Source organism: Lissotriton helveticus, chromosome 9 (genome assembly GCF_964261635.1).
Source record: "Lissotriton helveticus chromosome 9, aLisHel1.1, whole genome shotgun sequence".
In the NCBI taxonomy this organism is placed as follows: Eukaryota; Metazoa; Chordata; class Amphibia; order Caudata; family Salamandridae; genus Lissotriton; species Lissotriton helveticus.
In genome coordinates, this window is record NC_136070.1 from 408,347,212 (window position 1) to 408,355,297 (window position 8,086).

At 45.0% G+C, this 8,086-nt stretch overlaps 1 long non-coding RNA gene across 1 annotated transcript; it reads left to right on the forward strand.

The window, feature by feature from the left end:
- The first annotated feature begins 4,285 nt into the window (after positions 1-4,285).
- Positions 4,286-7,805, forward strand: LOC144782770 (uncharacterized). The gene is made up of 2 exons (XR_013601249.1): positions 4,286-4,555; positions 5,434-7,805. It is a non-coding gene; the product is annotated as an uncharacterized LOC144782770 (long non-coding RNA).
- The last annotated feature ends 281 nt before the right edge of the window (positions 7,806-8,086 follow it).

Here is an 8,086-nt window from a genome sequence, read left to right on the forward strand (position 1 = left end):
TCCTCCACTTCCTGGTAGGAGGAGTAAAAATGGTCTTCTGGAGAAGACATGATAGCAGAGGGTGTGAGCACAGAACAAATGCCCATAAAATCCTTAAGGCAGCCCCCTCGCCGGTGCTCCAACAGCTGGGCTTTCCCCAAAGCTGTTATAAGAATAGACTGAGGTGCAATACCAATTACCACCACCAGGTGGCAATGGTCACCAACGTGGCCTTGTGGGGAAATCACCACGTAGCGGTGTCAAAATTAGGCGAAGGTTGGTCGGGAATCAAGCAGACACTAAAGTTGTGACCGGATTCCCAAACGCACGCAAAGACCAGAGGGAGCGCACGACGGAGCTGCCTCGCTCGGACCACATGCACCTGACAGGATCTCACCGTGCGCAGAGCGCACAGTGGGAGGAACTGTGAGGGGGAGAACATGCTCAGGCAAGAGCCTGCTGAGCAGGGAATATGAAACAATACCAAGACAATAATGCTAATAACATGGACAAGAAACCGCTATACAAACAACAACAACGTTAGATTAAGCCAAGAATGTAAGGAATACACTTAACTGACGAGCAGTGAAGAAAGAGGAAGCAGAAGGGACATCACGATATTATATGCAATGGACTGTGATATGATTGTACTATAGTTGGGTTGGAGACTACCCCACTAATGGTTCATGGGTAGTGTAGTCTTTTGTTTAATGATTGTTGTGTTATGTTGTCCTTCAACTGCTATGCAAATAAAGTGAGGAAAGATATGCATAATCCTCGCCTCCGTCCTGCCATAGAATTCATTAAACTTTATTCAATCTGATTTGGAAACATAGATCATAAAAGTGTACATAAAAATAGTAAATCTTCTTTCCTAATACAATAAAGTGAGAATTAATTAAAACCAGTAGGTAAAAACGGGTGGTACAAAGCCCTGTTCCGAGCAACTTCAGGTTAACAGAATTGTAAAGTTCAATGTTTTGCAAGATCAATCTCATGTACTTCGTGCAAAATACGCAATAAGGGGTCCTAGTAAGATGTAACTCTCCAATACCTGACCAGTCTGCACTATATAAAACTGCAGAAAAACTAAACATAAAAAGTGTTTTGCACACTTCTGTCATTGGGCTATATGTGGGCTACATCTGGGTGATATTTGTGCTACATTTGGGCTCTTTTTTCTCTGGTGGCCATCTTGGGAGACTTATTTGTTATTAAGTTTCCTAATTTCCTCATTTACTGCAGTCTCTTCAGTAGGAAATGCTTTCAGTTTTTTACTTTGATCCCATCAAGAAGACATTCAGATGTGTCACTCATTTGCTATAAATTCAGAATGTTAGCGCTCTAGTTGTTCATGAGATCACTGTAGTAAAGTTACTGCTCACAAGGGGGGAGTTATATGGAAGTCTACTGCTGGTATTGAAAGTGATTGTTTCAGTCTGCATGTCAGAATTTTCAAATGAAATAGAAGAAGATTTGAGATCTCACTTAAAACATGCCCAAAATGTTCTTTCTGCAGCACTAACCATAATTTTTATGGCAAAATGAACCCCCTCATTTTGTTCCTTTTTAAATTAAATGTTTTAACCCCTTCGACGCTCATGACGAGCTGGGCTCGTCATGAGGTAGCCTCCTGCTACGCTGATGACGAGTAAGCATGGGCGGATTTTGCGGATTGGCAATCCGCGAACTTGCGTATTTAAGGATTCGCAATCCGCGAAGATCCGCGAACTCTAGCGGACTTGCGGATTTTTCCGTTTTTTGTGTTGGCGCGTGTTCGCGCCGATTTTGGGACAAGTTCGCAATTGCGAACTTACTTTTCGGCTTGCAACGGCCGCGACTATGTTGTTTCTACGTCTGGTTTATCATCACAGGTTCACAGCACCCTCTGTTTCACCACTGCCACCCTCTGGGACACCCATGCCACCCTCTAGTACATCCTCACAGGCACCTATTAGGTTTATTTATTACTGTAGATTATGGTGGTTGAAAAAAGCTAGCACACCTGCCCTTCTTCAACTGCCATCAATTAATTTGTGTTTCATTAATGTGTCAGTAATTTTGAAAGTTCCAGTCTGGCTGGCACCTGCTTCCTTCCTTATCTGTAATTTGCTTTTTGTTGCAGTGAAATTTTTTTTTTACAGGACCTTTATGGTGCTATTCTATGAGCCTGCTGTTTGGGTCATAGCAGGGTCATAGAATTGTTGCAAACTCTGGAGGGGCCCATCAGGAAGCACTACCTTGAATGTTACTAATGTTAAGTTTGAACTTTTGCACCTGCTCATTGCTTTCATTTTAGCTAAAATCGTTTTTTTTGCAATTTCGCGCGTTATTTGGGGCGCGAATCCGTGCGAGATCGATTTCGGAAGCCGCGAATACGTGCGAATACAAAATTGTTTTTGTTGCGACGTGTATGTTCGCGTGATCTTGCGCGTGTTCGCGAGGCGCTTCTAGCTATTCGTTTGCCAAGTTACCCTATCGGTCGTACACGGGCGCGGCCATCTTGTTGGCGTGACGTAATTCCGTTTCCGCCCGCTATGTGTAATCTCGCAAAGTGTGCTGCTCGCGAGTACAAGTTCGCGCGTACTCGCAAGGAAAATCTCGCGCGAACTTACCCACGCGGTCGTGAACGGGCGCGGCCATCTTGTTTCTCATTCATTGCTATGGTTCTGGGCATGCTTTCTCTATCCTCTCTCAATCTCTGCCATCCTTTGCTTGTTTGAAGTTTTTTTGATCTAATTTTACTTATTATCTAACCCTCTATTTTTCTAGCTCTATATTTTTGTGTTTTCTGCAGCTTTTAGTTACTTTTAAACTACTTTTTTAAACTCTTTTATTTTCTTCTTCACTATTCTATTTCTTCTTTATCATTTAAGTTTATTTCTGCCCAGACCATGGTAAAGGGAGCCGGGAAGCACCCTGAGAAGGGGAAGGGTCCCGCACCCCGTGCCCGGCTCCCGTGCGGGCGTTTAAGGGGGGAGCAAGTGGTCCCGAGGGAGATCTTTAGCGCGGAGGAAGTGGCGGCACTGATCTTCCATGTCCAGCGCCGCCTCCCCAAGACGATCCTGGGAGGCGGCAAGATCGCGACCGGCTATGGCATCCGGGAGCGCCGCCAGCGGTGGGAGAAGGTGTGCCGGGCCATGTACAAGATCTCTGGGGTCCGGCGCACATATAACCAGGCCACCCACCGCTGGACCGATGTCATGGACCGGGAGCGGGACTTGCTGGACGCGCTCGGCGTAGAGGTCCCCGGGCTTGGTGAGTAGTAGTAGTAGTACATTTACTACTCTGTTTTATCCTGCTCTGTTATTTGCAAATCTTTGTTCTTTACCAAGAGCAATAATGCTGCCGATTACATTGAGGTAAATTATATTTCAAAATCTTCTATGCATTTCATTTTCAGGTGCACTGCTCTCCTTCTCAGTAGCCTTGCTTGCTACTATGCTTCTTTGTTTTGTATGTTGTGTTCAGAAGCATTTCATTGGCCTGAGAAATTATGTATCAGTGTACTGTAAAGAAAAGAACTGCGTAATGCTAGACAGTAAGGGTCATATTTTCAATTACCGGCGCATCCCTGCAAAGTAGCAGGGATGCGGCAGTAATTGTGTGCCATGCCACCACCACCCATTGGCCCAAAACGTCACAGAAGCCTTACGCATCTGTGCCGTAAAGGCAGCGCATTGCTGGAGTTGCGTGCCAACGATGGCGCAGCTCCAGCAATGCTCTGGGGTACCCTATCTCCCCAATGCTGCATCAAGCCGTACGTCGGCTTCAAGCGCGCAGGGTTTGAGTCATGCATCATTGTCATAAAAATGACTGATTGACATCTTGTAGATTTCCCTCAGCCACTTTTAGGATTCGTTCCTGCGCAGGTACGCCCTCCCTTGCGCCGGAACGCCCCCTGATGGCGCAGGGCTTTACAACGTGATGCATCGCCCATATGCCCATATGTGTTTTTTTTTTTAATATATACGCCGCACCAACACCATGGCGAGTCTTTTGTTCTGCCGCTGCGTCAGAAAAGGCACGCAACAATGGAGGAAAATCAGCCGCAACTTCCGCAAGGGACTTATAAATCAGCCCCAACAGACTGAAGTCCAGTGTCCTTCCTTTAGACAGTCACATGGCTATCAGAAGAAATAGTGGCGGTGGTGGCGGGTGGATTGATAGTTTGAGTATTCACTGATCTGCAAGCAGGATGGACTTTGTCTGTCACGTGTTGTGCACTACTGCCTGCAGTGCCAGGCCTAGGCAAACCTCTTTAGTAGTCTGTTTATTGAGTTACATAGGAACTTTCTAAGTCAACGTTCCGCAAATCAGGCAATACGAATAACGTAGTATACCACATGAGATAGATCCCGTGGAATAGTTGTCTATCTATTTGCTATTTTTCCAAAATATGTTGTTATTGTTCTTTTGAAATGTTTGATTTGGTTGAAAAATCTCATCCATGTTTTATGGTTTTTCTTTCTTTCATGTTGTACATCAGCTCCCCCCAAGGGCAAGAGGGCACAGGAGGAGGGTGCTGAGGATGCAGGCCAGGATCGGGCAGGCGAGGGCTCCTTTGCTGGCCCCAGTAAGTTTACATTTTACTAAACAGTACCTATTTTTTCCTAGCGTTCCTCATTCGATTTTTTCTAAATCGTCTTTGATCTTCTTGTAGACTGGATATAAATTCTTATCCTGCCTCGAATATGATGACTCCCTGTGGTATTACTAGACTATTCTTATTAGTCTGTCTGTGTAGCTAACTAAGATTGGACATTTGGCAATTCCATTGGACTCCCATTATATTCAGCAATACCTCTATGCACTGTCTCCTTACTGACTAGATAGTGTGGCAGAGTCATTCAGCTCCCGAAGTCACCGATTATAGATCCCCAATGATCTCTAGATTATCGTACGCAGGACAAGAGAGTAGTACGGAGTCACAGCACAGTCAAGAAGTGTCAGAGGCACTCATGCTTGCAAAAATTCCAAAACCTTTAGCTCATCCACTCTAGTCTAGAGGAACAAAAACCACAGAGTCTATTTAAGTGTAAAAGCTTTATTAAAAGTAAACACATTTATTGAAATCTACTTTGTCATAAAACTATTTAACTGTAAACGGAAAAGTGGTTAGTGCTGACGATTAATTGGACACATTTCTTGTGGTCGAGCCGAACTCTCACCTACTTTGAACTTGATCCTGGTCGTGTTCTTAGGACTCAGGAGTCAAGCTTCTGTCTGTTAGGAGAAAAAGTGGTGCGTGTTAAAAATCAAAAGCAAGCATTCATCAGTTGTGCATAAAAGTGCAGCAAGACAACAGCCTTCCCTGGAAAATGGGACATTTTTACTATGGAGTAGACAGTCACAAATTATTACATTGTATTCTGTTTTTTTAACATTTCTCCTAGACCAAATATTATATAGTAGTGAGTGGTGTATTCTAACTTTCTTAAATGTACTTTGTAGGTGTAACATCTGGTGACGGGGCCAGCGCGGAGGTGGCTGATGTGTTGGACTTGGACTCGGAGGCCTCTGGGGAGGATGCGGCGGTAGAAGAGCTGGTGGCCGTTCCTGTGGGGGATCAAACGGTGGTGGCGGAAACAGGTAAGCTATATATTCCTTACTTATTGAGATTGAAGACTGCATAGTGTGCTTTCTGCACGGGTGTATTACAATTACAAATCAACCAGGTAGTAGCCTCCTCGAAATGTACTTCGACTTAGCTGTGAAGTTTTTGGTGAGAAGAATCCCAATAAGTTCTTAGACGAACGTGATGGATGGGATGAACGAAAAGCGAAAGAAGGGTGTAAGTAAGTGGGACGCGAACTTGTATGATGGCTGGCAAAGAAGAACGATATGTGTTTGCTTGGACCCAGAGGTGGCTGGGAAGGAAAGAATATGGTATGGTGCATGGCTGGGTCAATGATGAAGCAAGGATGGGTGGAAGGACAGCAGCCTGGGTGGGTGAAACAGAAACTGTATGTGTGCGTATACTTTGAATGAATGGATGCCTGGAGCATGGTATTCTCTGACTCTTACATAGCAAATGTGTATCTAGAGAGAGTAGATGGTCGCCAGGTGAAGTAAGTGTTACCTTGAAGAGCATGTACCACCGCACCCGCACGTCCGTCCCAGTGCAGGGAAGGCAAGGAAAAGAAATTGTAAATGTGTCCAATACTACCATGAATAGTAGCAGTACTTTGTATTGCGTTTGCATTCACAGCATATATCTGGTTATTACGGTGGACACTCCGTACCTCTCTTAATAACTTTAGTTTACTTGTAGTACGTCATTCATGTGTGGGTGTATCACTGTGTTCACTCAATATTAAGCAAAGCACCTAAAGTCATCTCATCTGTCATTAAATACGTCCCATGTGAAGTGATAGATAATCAAATTAGTTAGCTTCTTCAGTTTCCTTTTCTAGTACTCATTTGCACTGTAGGGTGAAAGGTAAATTAATTAAGCAGTAGCCCTTGTAACAGAGTATTCTCAGTGCCACCCGTAATAGAAAAGTAATAGCTTCACCACCTGCATGTACTGGACCGGTACAGTAACGCAAGTCTGTCTCCATCATCATGGTGTGCAACTTTTTTTCTCGGGTGCAACTTCACTGTGCTGTGTCCATGTCATTCTGCCGGCTTGCATAAGATAACGTACCCATTTCCCTAAACAAGAGAGAAGAAGAAGAATAAGACTGGTGTACTGTCATAGTCGACTGTAATGGAAGTCCATAGTGGTCGTAGAATTAGTTCATTAAACTACCACTACTGTTAGAGCAAGGATGCAGAAGTGGGAGGGTTACATAGATACTGTCCTCAATAGTTATGTACTGTGCTTTCAATTTGCTACTTGTACTCTGTGACCCAACTTTCGGCTCAATCACTTTGTGTTATTAATAAGGAGCATTGGTTACAGACTATGTCTTTCTTTCTTCATATAGTTGCTCCTTCCAAATCAACAACAAGGAGGGAGCAGGCTAGATTGGCCCGGCAACGGAGGCTGGAGGCCACAGTCGCCGAGTATCGGCGGCTGGTGGCCCTGGAGGAGGAGGAGGACACGCAGTCGAGCGGGGCAACATCTTCGACTGCATCCTCCTCCGTGACTAAACCAGCGGGACCGAGCCGGGCTAAGAAAGCCGACCGCCACCGCCAAGCACCCGAAACACCAGCTGCCCCCCACAGGAGCTGCAAGGAACGCCAACACCGCCTACGAGTCCGCATGTCCAACCTGGAGCAGGAGGTCCTGAGGTATAAGACCTTGGTTAAGGGCCTCCGCTCCGAGCTTGCCACCCTCCGCAAGGAGTATGATGCCCATGCCGCATCATGCACCAGCACCAGCACCCTCCAGTAGTGGAGTGTCCCTTGCCCTTTTTTTATAGACTTTTGGGGGGTGGGATTTGGGAGTTGGGATCGTTTTGGGACGTTTCAGAGACAATCGTTGGGGTTAGGGTGGGTGAGGGAGATTATTTTGTTAGGGATAAATAAATATATTTTTCAACTACTTTATCTGACCATACCTGTTTTTTACTGCTTTTCAGTCTGGTGGGTGGGGGGCGGGGGTGTAACAGTAACTTTGTTTTCCTGAACAGTCGTAGGACTTTAGTAGTACAACCGTCAAACTCTTGTCTACTCCGAAATAATACTCCATTATACTACCTCCCACCAAACGCTTATCTTACCTGTAATTTGTGTTAGAAATTAGGGCTAGGCCCAGGGCTGGCTCCAGGTGAAATGGGGATTAACGTTGTCATTCCTGGGCGGGTGACATTTCCTCATTGCGGTGTTACTAGTGGTGTGACACAGTGGCAGTTGCATGCCTATGGAAAAAAAGAAAACGAAACCTTGTTTGTACTCCTTACTGTAGCATTACAACGGTTACGGTACGATCGAGAAAATAGCAGGTGACAGTACACTAGAACAGTGCCATAATGTAGCCTAACAAATGGTAAAGTATTGCAAGTATAACTAGTACTTGCGTTGAATTTATTTGACATTGGCTACTACTACTAGAAGATATAGTACTGAAGCTGAGTAAGTCTAGAAGATATCCTCGTATTCCTTCACCAGCCTGTTGCTGCTATCACCTTATCCTCCCCAGCAAGTGTGTGGAATTATT